The sequence below is a fragment of the Delphinus delphis genome, chromosome 18, assembly GCF_949987515.2.
Source record: "Delphinus delphis chromosome 18, mDelDel1.2, whole genome shotgun sequence".
NCBI classification, from domain to species: Eukaryota; Metazoa; Chordata; class Mammalia; order Artiodactyla; family Delphinidae; genus Delphinus; species Delphinus delphis.
Window position 1 is genome coordinate 35,943,620 of NC_082700.1, and position 13,352 is coordinate 35,956,971.

At 35.1% G+C, this 13,352-nt stretch overlaps 1 pseudogene; it reads left to right on the forward strand.

The window, feature by feature from the left end:
- The first annotated feature begins 6,032 nt into the window (after positions 1 to 6,032).
- Positions 6,033 to 8,747, forward strand: LOC132413808 (DNA endonuclease RBBP8-like; annotated as a pseudogene).
- Positions 8,748 to 13,352: the final 4,605 nt, after the last annotated feature.

The window sequence follows — 13,352 nt, forward strand, 5'->3', positions numbered from 1 at the left end:
TACATTAATGATGAAAAATCTGAAAGTGAAATCAAGGAAACACTCCCATTTACCATTGCAACAAAAAGAATAAAGTATCTAGGAATAAACCTACCGAAGGTGACAAAAGACCTGTATGCAGAAATTTATAAGACACTGATGAAATAAATTAAAGATGATACAAATAGGTGGAGAGATATACTGTGTTCTTGGATTGGAAGAATCAACATTGTGAAAATGACTCTACTACCCAAAGTAATCTACAGATTCAATGCAATCCCTATGAAACTACCACTGGCATTTTCCACAGAACTAGAACAAAAAATTTCACAATTTGTATGGAAACATAAAAGACACTGAATAGCCAAAGCAATCTTGAGAACAGAAAATGGAGCTGGAAGAATCAGGCTCCCTGACTTCAGACTATACTACAAAGCTACAGTAATCAAGACAGTATGGTACTTGCACAAAAACAGAAATATAGATCAATGGAACAGGGTAGAAAGCCCCGAGATAAACCCACGCACATATGGTAAACTTATCTTTGATAAAGGAGGCAGGAATGTACAGTAGAGAAAGGACAGCTCTTCAATAAGTGATGCTGGGAAAACTGGACAGGTATATGTAAAATTATGGGACTAGAACACTCTCTAACATCATATACAAAAATAAGTTCAAAATGGATTAAAGACCTAAATGTATGGCCAGAAACTATCAAACTCTTAGAGGAAAACATAGGCAGAACACTCTATGACATAAATCACAGCAAGATCCTTTGTGACCCACCTCCTAGAGAAATGGAAATAAAAACAAAAATAAACAAATGGGACCCAATGAAACGTCAAAGCTTTTGCACAGCAAAGGAAACCATAAACAAGACCAAAAGACAACCCTTAGAATGGGAGAAAATATTTGCAAATGGAGCAACTGACAAAGGATTAGTCTCCTAAATTTCAAGCATCTCATGCAGCTCAATAAGAAAAAAACAAAGAACCCAATCCAAAAATGGGCAGAAGACCTATATAGACATTTCTCCAAAGAAGATATACAGATTGCAAGCAAACACATGAAAGAATACTCAACATCATTAAGCATTAGAGAAATGCAAATCAAAATTACTATGAGATATCATCTCACTCCAGTCAGAATGGCCATCATCAAAATATCTAGAAACAATAAATGCTGGAGAGGGTGTGGAGAAAAGGGAACATTCTTGCACAGCTGGTGGGAATGTAAATTGATACACAGCCACTATGGAGAACAGTGTGGAGGTTCCTTAAAAAACTACAAATAGAACTACCATATGACCCAGTAATCCCACTACTGGGCATATACCCTGAGAAAACCATAATTCAAAAATAGTCATTTACCAAAATGTTCATTGCAGCTCTATTTACAATAGCCAAGAGATGGAAAAAACCTAAGTGTCCATCATTGGATGAATGGATTAAGAAGATGTGGCACATATATACAATGGAACATTACTCAGCCATAAAAAGAAACGAAATTGAGCTATTTGTAATGAGGTGGATGGACCTAGAGTCTGTCATACAGAGTGAAGTAAGTCAGAAAGAAAAAGACAAATACCGTATGCTAACACATATATATGGAATCTAAGGAAAGAAAAAAAATATGTCATGAAGAACCTAGGGGTAAAACAGGAATAAAGAGACAGACGTCCTAGAGAATGGACTTGAGGATATGGGGAGGGTGAAGGGTAAGCTGTGAGAAAGTGAGAGAGTGGCATAGACATATATACACTACCAAACGTAAAATAGATAGCTAGTGGGAAGCAGCCCCATAGCACAGGGAGATCAACTCTGTGCTTTGTGACCACCTAGAAGTGTATGATAGAGAAGGTGGGAGAGAGGGAGATGCAAGAGGGAAGAGATATGGAAACACGTATATGTATAACTGATTTACTGTGTTATAAATCAGAAACTGGCACAACATTGTAAAGCAATTATACTCCAATAAAGATGTAAAAAAAAAAAAAAAAGAAAAACTAAATGCATAATGACATCTGGGAATAAGAGAGGAAATGGAGTCAGGATATGAAGAAATGAGAATTAAAAACCTTTTCTCAGGTGGAAAAAAAAATAATCGTATGAGAATTTGCAACTTCTTTTCAAAATTGAGTCTAGCCCAAGGATTCATTTTCTTCTCCCAAATATATTTTATAAGAGTAACAAGCAAGTAACTTTACTGGAATTTGATTAATTCTTCTTCCACTCACTTCAGTTCTCTTTATTTTGCCTAAAGCAGAGGTAATTAATTAATATAAAAATATGAGATCAGAAGCAATTAAATTGGTATAAATTTTCCTTAATTAAGTCTCTCAACTTGGCAGTTTATCATTTTGGCACTTTTTTTTTTTTCAGATAGAGGTGCAGAAATTGTCAGATATCTTAGGGAAAATGGTATATTTAACAGATTTGTATATATACTGTAGAAATCTACCTTTGTTAATACAGAATAACTTCATTTCCTTTAAAAATTGTTACTAAGTTAACTAATTACAAAGGAATACAAGCAAAAATAGAAACTTATTTTCCGAAAAGAAAACAAATGTGAATTCAGTTTTGCCTGGAGTGTTGAAGCCCCCAATGTTTGTAATTATTTGCATCCTCATCCAAACAGATGGCACGCTTAATTTCTCCAAATGCTATCACCTTTTTGCCTTTCCCAGTTCTCTGTCGAAGCAAACAGTAATTCTTGATAGAAAAAAAAATAGCATAATGAAAATTACATAGTAAATGATAAACTTATCATGTTTCTGTCAAAGCCATTCAGTAGCAAATTAAATCATAAAATATTAATTTAGCTATTTCACCAAATTAACAAATTTAGCTATAAACAATATAAGCTATTTTTATAATATATAACTATTTTTATAACAATATAAAAGTAGTAGGATAATTGAACTTTGCCCAAATATTTGATCTTTTTTTTTTTTTTTTTTTTTTTTTTGCCTCTCATTTCATTTTGGAAAATACTGGTTAGAAATATTTTATTATGATAGCAGTTCTTAAACTGAGTTGAGTCTTGGATCTCATTAAGAATTGGATGCAAGCAGGTATAGAGAGAATCAACAAGGTTTGTTTTATTAATTGCTACACCAAAAGCACTGCTAATAATGCCAAACTCAAGGAAGTATTCAATAAATACTTGTTGGAAAAAAATGAAAAGTGAGTGAATACTATTTCTCTAAAAATATCAAAGAAAGTTACTAATCATGTGGATTAAATCATTCCATTCATGAGTAGCTCTTCTCTTAAAAATATGATTTATTTAATAAATGAATCTGTCCTTTCTATCTTATTAATATGTATATACGAGCATAGCCTCCTCTTAACTGAGTCAGATAAATTTTTAAAACCAGCATTAAAAATATAATTTCAACATTCCAGTTTACTGTATTTATTGTAATGGCATAATGATCCCATTAAAAATCATTGTCCATTGACAGATAGGAAACAATTATTACAATGAAACTAAAATATTTGAATGTTGTAAATGAAAAAATAAAATTAAATATGCAACCTCTGTCTGAATAAGAATTGCTTTATGCTCTCTTAGAACTTTGCATCTATTTTTTTTTCATTAATTATATGGAGCTAGAATAACCATTTTTACTTGCTTTTACAACAATGAGGACAGGGCATGTCTTTGCCTCTCACTTTTTTCATGTAATACAATTGTGGGAATTAGTAATACCTCAAGAACAGTATGTGAGGGAGAAAATATGTATTATTATTCCACACTATAAGTTCTTAGGCTCAGAATAGAGCAGAACATCAAATAAAGCTCATAAAGTAAATTAATGAAGCTGGAAATGATGATAGCAGAAATATTTTCAGTTTTACGATCATATATAGGAAACTATATTTCCTTATTTATATCTCAAAACATTCCACACAAAAGTTACTCTTAGTAAACTTTAGTCCTCAGAGTATTTTCTCATTTGCTATTCATATGTGGCATATAACTTGTTTGCTTAAAATGCACAGATCATGCATTTTTTGATAATAGATTTCAATATGCATTAAACTATTGAAAACATACTGTTATAATTTATAGGACTTAACTGATTTAATCTTTTGTGAAAAAAAATCACAAAAATATTTCTATGTGACACATATTTTGTCTCCACTGTCAGCATCTTGAATGTTAAGTCAAGAGATTTTAAACAAAGTTTTAAATATTGCTTATGAACTGCAATGTTTTTTGCCATCAAAAAGAAATACATAGCAAAATTAACTTGAATTGAAAACAAGATAATTGCTTTTCTCTAACTGAGTCTGTTTAAAATTTTCAGAGTTAGCTTAGTCCTTGAAGTTACAATGTGGCACATTTGGAGATCCAAATATTACAGCTGTTTTCTGGATGCCATTTGTGGCAAGCATAAAATGTCACTATATACTAATATGCTTTTTTGAGCTAACAAATAGGAATCAATTCACTGAAATCTATTTTCATGAATGTTAATACTATTTTTTGCTTCGATTTTTTAAAACAGTGTGGGCAGCTGATTCTAAATGATATGAGAATTTTGCAATTATCTAAGAATAATTTTGGACAGATACCCCTATGACCAAGCAAAAATTGAAAAGTAACCAAAATAACAATTGTTATTTCCACTCTACTACAGCTGCTACCAGTATTATTATTAGTAATTACAATGTCAATAACAAACTATACATATTGAACAGTTTCTATGTGCTAGGAATTGTTCTGTCTCATTCAACACTCACTGTAAACCTATAAGGTAGCTTGTATTCCTTTTTTATATAATAAAGAAATCTAGTTCAGATGAATGACGTAACGAAGTAATGAAGTCAAGGTCATAAATTAAGAAGCTAGAAATCCAGTACATGAATTCTGGTATAATAAACTCATATAAGTCTCTAAAAATACAAATTTTTATTAACATGAATACATTAATATATTTCTCAGAATATGTTTTTTAAATTATGTTTTTGCTTTTATTGTTATATTTTTTGTTTAAAAGTTTTAGGAACTTATATGTTCCATTTTAGGGAAGAAGCTTTCCAGGATCCCTTTACACCCAAGCATGAAGAGTCTGCAGACTCAGATGCTCCAGGATTAAGCAAACGTTTGCCTATGTAGACTGAATATCAATGAAAAGGAGACACGCTGCAGTAAGCTACTGTCTCTTATTTTGGGGGGGGGATATGTCATATATTTTTGTATATTATATATACTTTTGTATATTTTATATACTTTTGGTATTTATCTGGACATAGGAAGGGCTACAAGGTTAAAATGGTAGTAAAATACACCTTTCTGGATTTATGGGTTTTATGGTCATAAATCACCACAGAAAGACACAGAATCTTCATTAAAAATTGGCTGCAAATTTGTACTCACAAGCTTATTTACTCTGCTTTTCCTCATTATGTTTCTTCCACTCTTCCAATCTTACCTGCCATATACTGAAGATGAGTCTGTTATGCTGAAAGGGAAGGGAAAGTGCAAATTATTTTATATGTAATATATATATATATATAAATATATGATATATTGTATTATATATATATATATATATTATTTTGGAGGAAAAAGCTTTTCATTAATGATATAAGTCATTAAAATGAGGAGATAAAACCAAAAGCAAAACAGGCTTTAGTATTGCCAATATCCTCTAAGGCATATTTATTGTATGAGAATAAAATCTCGGATTGACTGTGGTGTTCTTTTTAAGTTAATGTTTATCAGCAATCAGTTTAGGGCCCTCCCCTAGCCCTGAAAAGCCCGGGCTGGGCTGTTCTGAGGGGGAGACTTGACCACTGGCAGTTTGGCCGATTAGTGATGGAACTAGGAGGAAAGCAAATGGCAAACAAGGAGAAAAGCAAACGGCCTTCTCTGCTCAGCCTCAGAGTGTGCCTGCTTCTGTGCTGGGGCTTTTAAGAATCTCGAGGCAATCTTCCAAGCTGCATTTAAACTGGCCAAAGACAACTTCAGATGTATATAATGTAACAGAAAAGGGCAGAAAACATTAAGCAGTAGAAGTGTGGAGCATATTAAGCAAAATGACTGTCTCAGGAAGCAGTTGTGGAAACCCAGATGTATCTAATGACTTTAAGGATCTTTGGACAAAACTAAAGGAGTATCATGATAAAGAAGTACAAGGTTTACAAGTAAAAGTAACCAAACTGAAAAAGGAATTAATTTTACATGCACAAAGACTAGAAGAATTCTTCACCAAAAATCAACAGCTGAGAGAGCAACAGAAAGTTCTTCATGAAACCATTAAAGTTTTAGAATATCAATTAAGAGCAGGATTATGTGATTGCTGTGCAATAACTGAAGAACATAAGCAGAAGAAACAACAAGAGTTTGAAAATATTCGACAGCAGAATCTTAAAGTTATCACAGAGCTTATGAATGAAAAGAATACCTACAGGAAGAAAATAAAATGTTTTCTGAATAGCTGCAGCAGAAAATTGAGAATGATCAACCACATCAAGCAACTGATCTTAAATCTGAAGAAGGTATTATTCCAGATTCACCAATAACAACGTTTTCATTTTCTGGTGCTAACTGGCTACGAAGAAAGGAAAACCTCGGTGTCCAACACATAGAACAAACACATACTAAACTGGAGCATTCTGCGTGTGCACATGAATTGAAAAAAGTACCAAAGTCTTCAACTCATCCACAACATAAACCTAATGAAAGTGAAATTCTAGTGACCAACACTTGTGATCAGAGTCGAGCTCCAATGGCTAAATCATATGGAAAAATCAGTTATTCTCCTGATAATTTAGCTACAGTTATTTCTGAAATACTTGGACTTAGTGTTCAAGATGAATCTGAATCTTGAGGCCCTAAGAACCCTCTTGGTGATGAGCTCTACCACTGCCTGGAATGAGATCACCAAAAAAAAAAAAAAAAAAAAAAAAAGACATTTTGAGGAATCTAGAAGAAATGGTGAAGATAGTTTAACATTTTCAGATTCTAATTCAAAGACTCCTCCTCAAGAAGAATTGACCACTCAGGTATCATCTCCTGTACTTGGAGCTACCTCTAATGTAAAAAGTAGTTTAGGTTTGAATATAAGTTTTTTTTTTTTTCCCCTTCTCTTTTAGAGACTGGAGAAAAAAACCAAAAACAAAAGAAAACAAAACAAAAATCTGAAAACAGTGCCTTTCAGCAACATTTCTAATTATAAATTAGAGAAACCTAGATCAAAATCTGAAGATGGTGCTCTTTTCACACATCATAATCTTGGAGCTGAAGTAAACAAGATCACTAACCAGTCATCTCCTAATAAGCAGATGCTTATAAATAGAAATACAAGTGAACCCCTAAGTGAACAGGATAGTATTGATCACACTAAAGATACTGCTACTGATAAAGATAAGCATGTAGTACCCCTGAAATCTTTGGGAGGCAGAGCTAAAAGGAAGAAAATTGGGGAAGAAAGTGAAGATGAAATAAGCTGCCCCCAAACCTCCTTTGATAAAGAAAATGCTTTTCTTTTTGCAATGGATAATTGTTCTTCCATGAATGGAGACTATGTGATGGATAAACCTCTGGATCTGTCTGATTGATTTTCAGCTATTCAGTGTCAAGAGAAAAGCCAAGGAAGTGAGAACTCTAAACTCAGATTTAGGCAAGTGACTCTCTATGAAGTTTTGAAGCCTGTTCCAAAGGGCTCTTTCTCAAGCTGTAAGGCCTTGAGTAGGAGCTGTGGGTTAAACCAAAAGAGCCCTGTTTACAGGAGTCTCTTTTCCAGTCCTTGAGTAAATCTCCAGATAATAAAACACTGTTACAAATAAAGGAAGAAAATCCTATCTTTAGAATCCTTCTGCATCCACATGAAAGTTTAGAGACAGAGAATCTTTTTGATGACATGAAGGCTGCTGGTTCTCATGAGCCTATAAAAATAAAAACCAGGTCAATCCTTGAAGCATGTGAATTTGAACCAGTTCTTCTGTTAAATCCATGTAGAATTGCTAAAATAAAGTCTCCACAAACAACCAAGATGTATTCTTTGAAAATATCCAGTGGAGTATAGATCCAAGAGCAGACCTTTCTCAGTATAAAATGGATATTACTGTAGCAGATATAAAGAATGGAAGTCAGTCAGGATTAGCTGGAGGAGAGACAGTGGACATGGACTGTACACTGGTTAGTGAAACTATGTTTTTAAAACTGAAGAAGCAGAGCAGAAGGGAGAAAAAAGTCCAAATGGAGAAAGAAAAATGGATGATAGCTTGCAAGATATGTTTGATCGGACTACACATGAAAAATATGAATCCTGTTTGGTGGATAGCTTCCCCCAAGTAGCAGATGAAGAGAAGGTGTTGTCAGCTACTACAAAAAAAATCAAACACTTGTAGTGATAAACAAGATAAAGTCAAACAGAAAGCATTTGTTGAGTCATATTTTAAAGATGATGAAAGAGAAACTAGCTTACAAAATTTTCCTCATATTGAGGTGGATCGGAAAAAAGAAGAGAGAAGAAAATTGCTTGGACACACATGTAAAGAATGTGAAATTTTATTATGCAGATTCTCCAGCGGAAGAAAGAGGAAAGAAGTTGGCTTCCTGCTGGACCCCGATTTTGCTACATTCCACCCAACACACAGGAGAATTTCTGGGAAGTTGGTTTTCCTTCCGCTCAGACTTGCATGGAAAGAGGTTACATTAAAGAAGATCTTGAATTTTGTCCTCACCCCAAAAGATGGCAGCCTTACAGCGCAATATTTTCTCCCAAAGGCAAAGAGCAAAAGACATGAATGTTGAAGCAAAAAGAGAAGAGAGGACAATTTTCTTTTTAGTTATTTATAGTTAAGGTTAGTATTAAAAATTGATTTTTTCGATCTTCTGTAAACTGATTTACAAATCATTTTTCTATTGAAAATGTTTTTAAATGGCATTTACCTATCACACAGATGACTACTTAAAAATGTGGATAAGTTTATGTTGTATTTTCTTGCTTTTGTATCTTTAAAATAATAAGGTGCTTTCATTTGCACTCTGAGTTAAGAGCTGTTTATTACTTTATTTGGTAATACCTAATTACCATTTTGAAAATATGAAAAAAAATCAATTTAAAAAAAGACAGGATGTCAGCAATATGGCAAAGTGAAAAAATACCTTTCTCTATCCCCTACAAACTACAACTAGTAAAATATCCACAACTCAACAAAGGTGTTTCTTCTCAATACAGCAGGAAGCTGGAGAATTCCACACATCTGTACATATAAAAGTGGGTGGACTGGAACACATGGAAGAGGCAGAGCCTGGGAAATAGAAGAATTGGTGCCTGCAACCCTGGCCCTCTGACTGCAGTAGCTGAGTCCACAGCTTCAGAGAAGCCAGTAGCAACAGGGAAGGTGGCACACAGGACCCCAGCCTCCTTACAGCAGTAGTGCCCATGGACAAAGTTAACTGAGTAGCCATGGCAGTGTGGACTGGTACACTGTCTCTCCAGTCACTGTGGTGCCCACAACCTCAGCCCCCATCTTACTCATCTTCAATGCAGAACCAGCAAACCAGAAGTACATGCGTGACCCCAGCTCCCCTCCTACAGTCCCCTTTTCTCCATGGTTGCAGAGCCTGTGACTCAGGGGATGTTGGATGCAAGGGAAGAGCCCACCATCCCAGTGATGACAGCAATGCTGGCAGAAACAAGGCAACAACCAGCCCGGAGGCACAAAATGCTATAAGGAAAGCAGCAATCCCCATCTGTTACAGAGGTGGTGGAGGCTGGAAAGCACCAACTCTCAAATATAACCAGAGGCAGCTCAGGTAAGAGAAAGCAAAAATTTGTGTTTTAGTGTCACCTACCAGAAAACAAGACTGCACCTTCTAACCTGTCATTTAATTTCAAATGCACCAGCAAGGGAATTCATCAGGCACCATGAAGAGCCACAGTAACACTATACCACAGAAAGAAAATGACAATTCTCCAAAAGCCAAACTTAAATAAGTCATGGAATACTGTAATCTAATTGATAGAACATTCAAAATAGGTGTTCTGAAGAAACCCAATGAGCTATAAGAAAACTCAGAAAGGCAGTTTAATGAGATCAGAAATAAAATTAATGAACAGAAGGAATACTTTACTAAAGATATTGAAACTCTAAAAATGAACCAAAGAGAAATTCTGGAGCTAAGAAACTCAAAAAATTAGGTGAAGAATGCATAAGAAAGCATTGGAGATAGGGCAGACTATATGGAAGAGAAAATTAGCAAACTCAAAGATAAAAATCTGGTAATGATACAAACAGAAGATGAAAGGGAAGTAAAATATAAAAAAATAAAGAAATTTTACAAGAGTTATCCAACTCTTTTTGGAAGGGTATATTAGGGTAATGAGTATCTCAGAAAGAGAAAAGCAGTAAAAGTGTGAGAGAGGTTATCTAAAGAAATAATAGCTGAGAACGTCCCAAACCTGGGGAAGGAACTAGATATAAAAGTCCATGAAGCTAAGAGAATGTCTAAATACCTCAATACAAAAAGACCTTCTCCAAAGGAAATATACATTAAAATTGTCAAAAGTAAACGACAAAGAAAGAATTTTAAAGGCAGCCAAGGAAAAGAGAATGGTAATCTACAAAGGAACTGTCATTAGGCAATCAGCAGATTTCTCAGCAGAAACCCTACAGTCCAGATGTAGAATGACATTCTCAACATATTGAAAGATAAAAACAGTTTACCAAGAATACTCTATCTAGAAATGTTATCATTCTGATATGAAGTATAAATAATTTCCCAGACAAACAAAAGCTGAGGGAGTTCATCAACACTAGACCTGCCTTGCAAGAAATGTTGAAAGGAACTCTTCCGTCAGATTTCACTCATATATGAAATATAAAAAAAGGAGCAAAAGGTTAGGCAAGGCATTGTGTGCATCCAGTGGAGCATAAGTCAGGAGTTAGGTTAAATATTGCCTAGTGATTTCATTTTATAATTAAGTTTTTAAGTTTTGAGGGGAAGAGAAAACAGCCAAACAAGAAAGGGGCAAAAGAGCTGCTTACAGTTGTTCACAGAAAAAAGAATGATTGTAATGTGGAATCTCTTTGAAAAACTACAATATTTCAGTGGGTGGCAAACACTGGAATTGTAACAGGTACACCCTAAATATGAAGTGGCCAATCTCAGCTCCTAATTATGGGAAAATTCTCAGCATCATCTCATTTATCTAGCTATGCCATTTGAACAAGGTACTTTAAATTATACAAATTGTCTCCACTGACTTTATTTGACTTGAAAATTTTAAAAATTCATTCCACATTTCATTCCTATGTCTATTTCTCCTACATATCCAGTATATTATGGAGAAAGTATCTTATAACTGTGGTCCAATTTTCCCACTGAAATTGGCAGACTGTAGTTGATAATATGCACTCTAGGCACTATTTTTATTACTTAATTTTTCACTGATTGAAATCAACAGATGGGAGAAACCTAAGAAAGCTAGAGCAGCAACTTCAACTCTTGTTGACCCACAGCTCATACCTTAAATACCCACAACAAACCACCTTCAGATAACCACCAGAGCATCCCTGCTCCAAGAAGGCATTCACATTGCTGTGCAATTCTGGCATGACCAAACACCCCACAGAAGCCATCACAAAACCACATGCTCAAGTTACCACATCCACTATACTAATGACTAGGAGAAGCCAGGAAACTGAACACCACCAGGCATCACTTCCAACAGAGTTAAAGAGGGTAGGGCTATTAATGGAGATGGTGCACCTGGCAAACTGGTTTTCAATTCACCAGCAATATCAACACTCAGGAATCTGGGGTTTCCTCTGATTATTTGCAGCATTGTAGGCAAGGAGCCATGTAAGCATACTTCCCCCAAAAGATAGGAAGGTCAAGGAAGGTATATCAAAACACAGTGAAACTGCAAAACAAAGCTTTTAAAGGAGGTGAAAGGTTTTTCACCCCTGTCAAGTGGTGATAAGTAGTGGGTCCCTGTTTTGGAAACTTGTGGGCCAGGTTCTCTAGACATAAGAATTACAATATATCTCATGTTTAGAAGGGCCTTCTTCACAACAAATTTCTTGTATCATTTACTCAAATTAAAGAAATATATAATCCTTACATGTATAAATCTGTGCCTGAAAGCAAAGTCTGTAAAAAGAACTTGGGAATAGCTAGATTATTTGGAGGTGATCTGAGGAAGCAGAAATAGAAGTAAGGGTTATGAGACAGTGAAAATAGAACAGCCATAGAAAGATGTTTTGCTTGTGAAGTTACTGCCATAGGCTAGGGCTCAACTCACCTGAGCCCTCTGAGCCTAGAGCCTACTGTCTGAAGGATCAGAGACTTTGTCATTCATTTCCCCATCACTTATGCACCACTTCTCATCTCCTACTGGTTGAAAGTTGTTCCTGGAGGTGTTAATGGCCCCACACATCAGACACATCAGAGAAAGCCCTAAGGAAGAAAAGCAGAAAGATTAATGAAAGATATCTGACGTTAGACTGTGTTTCCATACACAAGACCATCCATCATAGTTATTGTTGGTGTCAGAGGTGAGCTGAGGGAAGATGGCATAGGGAGCAAAAATTGACTGCTCCACTCACTACCTTTCCATTAATCGCTGTCATCATTTTGCAACTGTGCACATACCTGGTATACTGAAAATTATGGATGTGTGTGTTTATTAGTTATTTATACTGTTTTTACTTTTAAGAAGACTAATTTTGTTCCAGTTATTTCCAATAAATTATACCACAAGCTCTCTCACTTCATATTTAATGTCTTCCCAAGTCCAGAACACTATTTCCCAATGACAAATCTAGTATCTAGCAATTGTCATCTTTTCTATCTCTACTTCTGTCATTATTATTACTCTTGTAATAGTTTTATCACTGCTATGGTATACACTTTGTGAATAATTAAAAAATTGTACCAAGTCCAACATGTTAATTTCAGAAATCCTTCACTCAGGTGGCATGACTTACATCACCAGTTCATGTCCTGCAATTAATCCATTTCAGTAATTATTTAAGATATTGATTCATCTAATCCATTAACCCCGTCATTATTTCTTGGTCCATCACCCTGTTTATATACTCAAATTTTTTACGGTCTATTCTAATTGTTCACTTGATTTCACTTTTAAATATCCCCATTTGCCACACTTAGTTCTTTCCTTTTTTTTTTTTTTTTTTTTTTTTTTTTTGCGGTACGTGGGTCTCTCACTGTTGTGGCCTCTCCCATTGCAGAGCACAGGCTCTGGACGTGCAGGCTCAGCGGCCATGGCTCACAGGCCTAGACGCTCTATGGCATGTGGGATCTTCCCAGACTGGGGCACGAACCCGTGTCCCCTGCATCGGCAGGCGGACCCCCAACCACTGCACCACCAGGGAAACCCC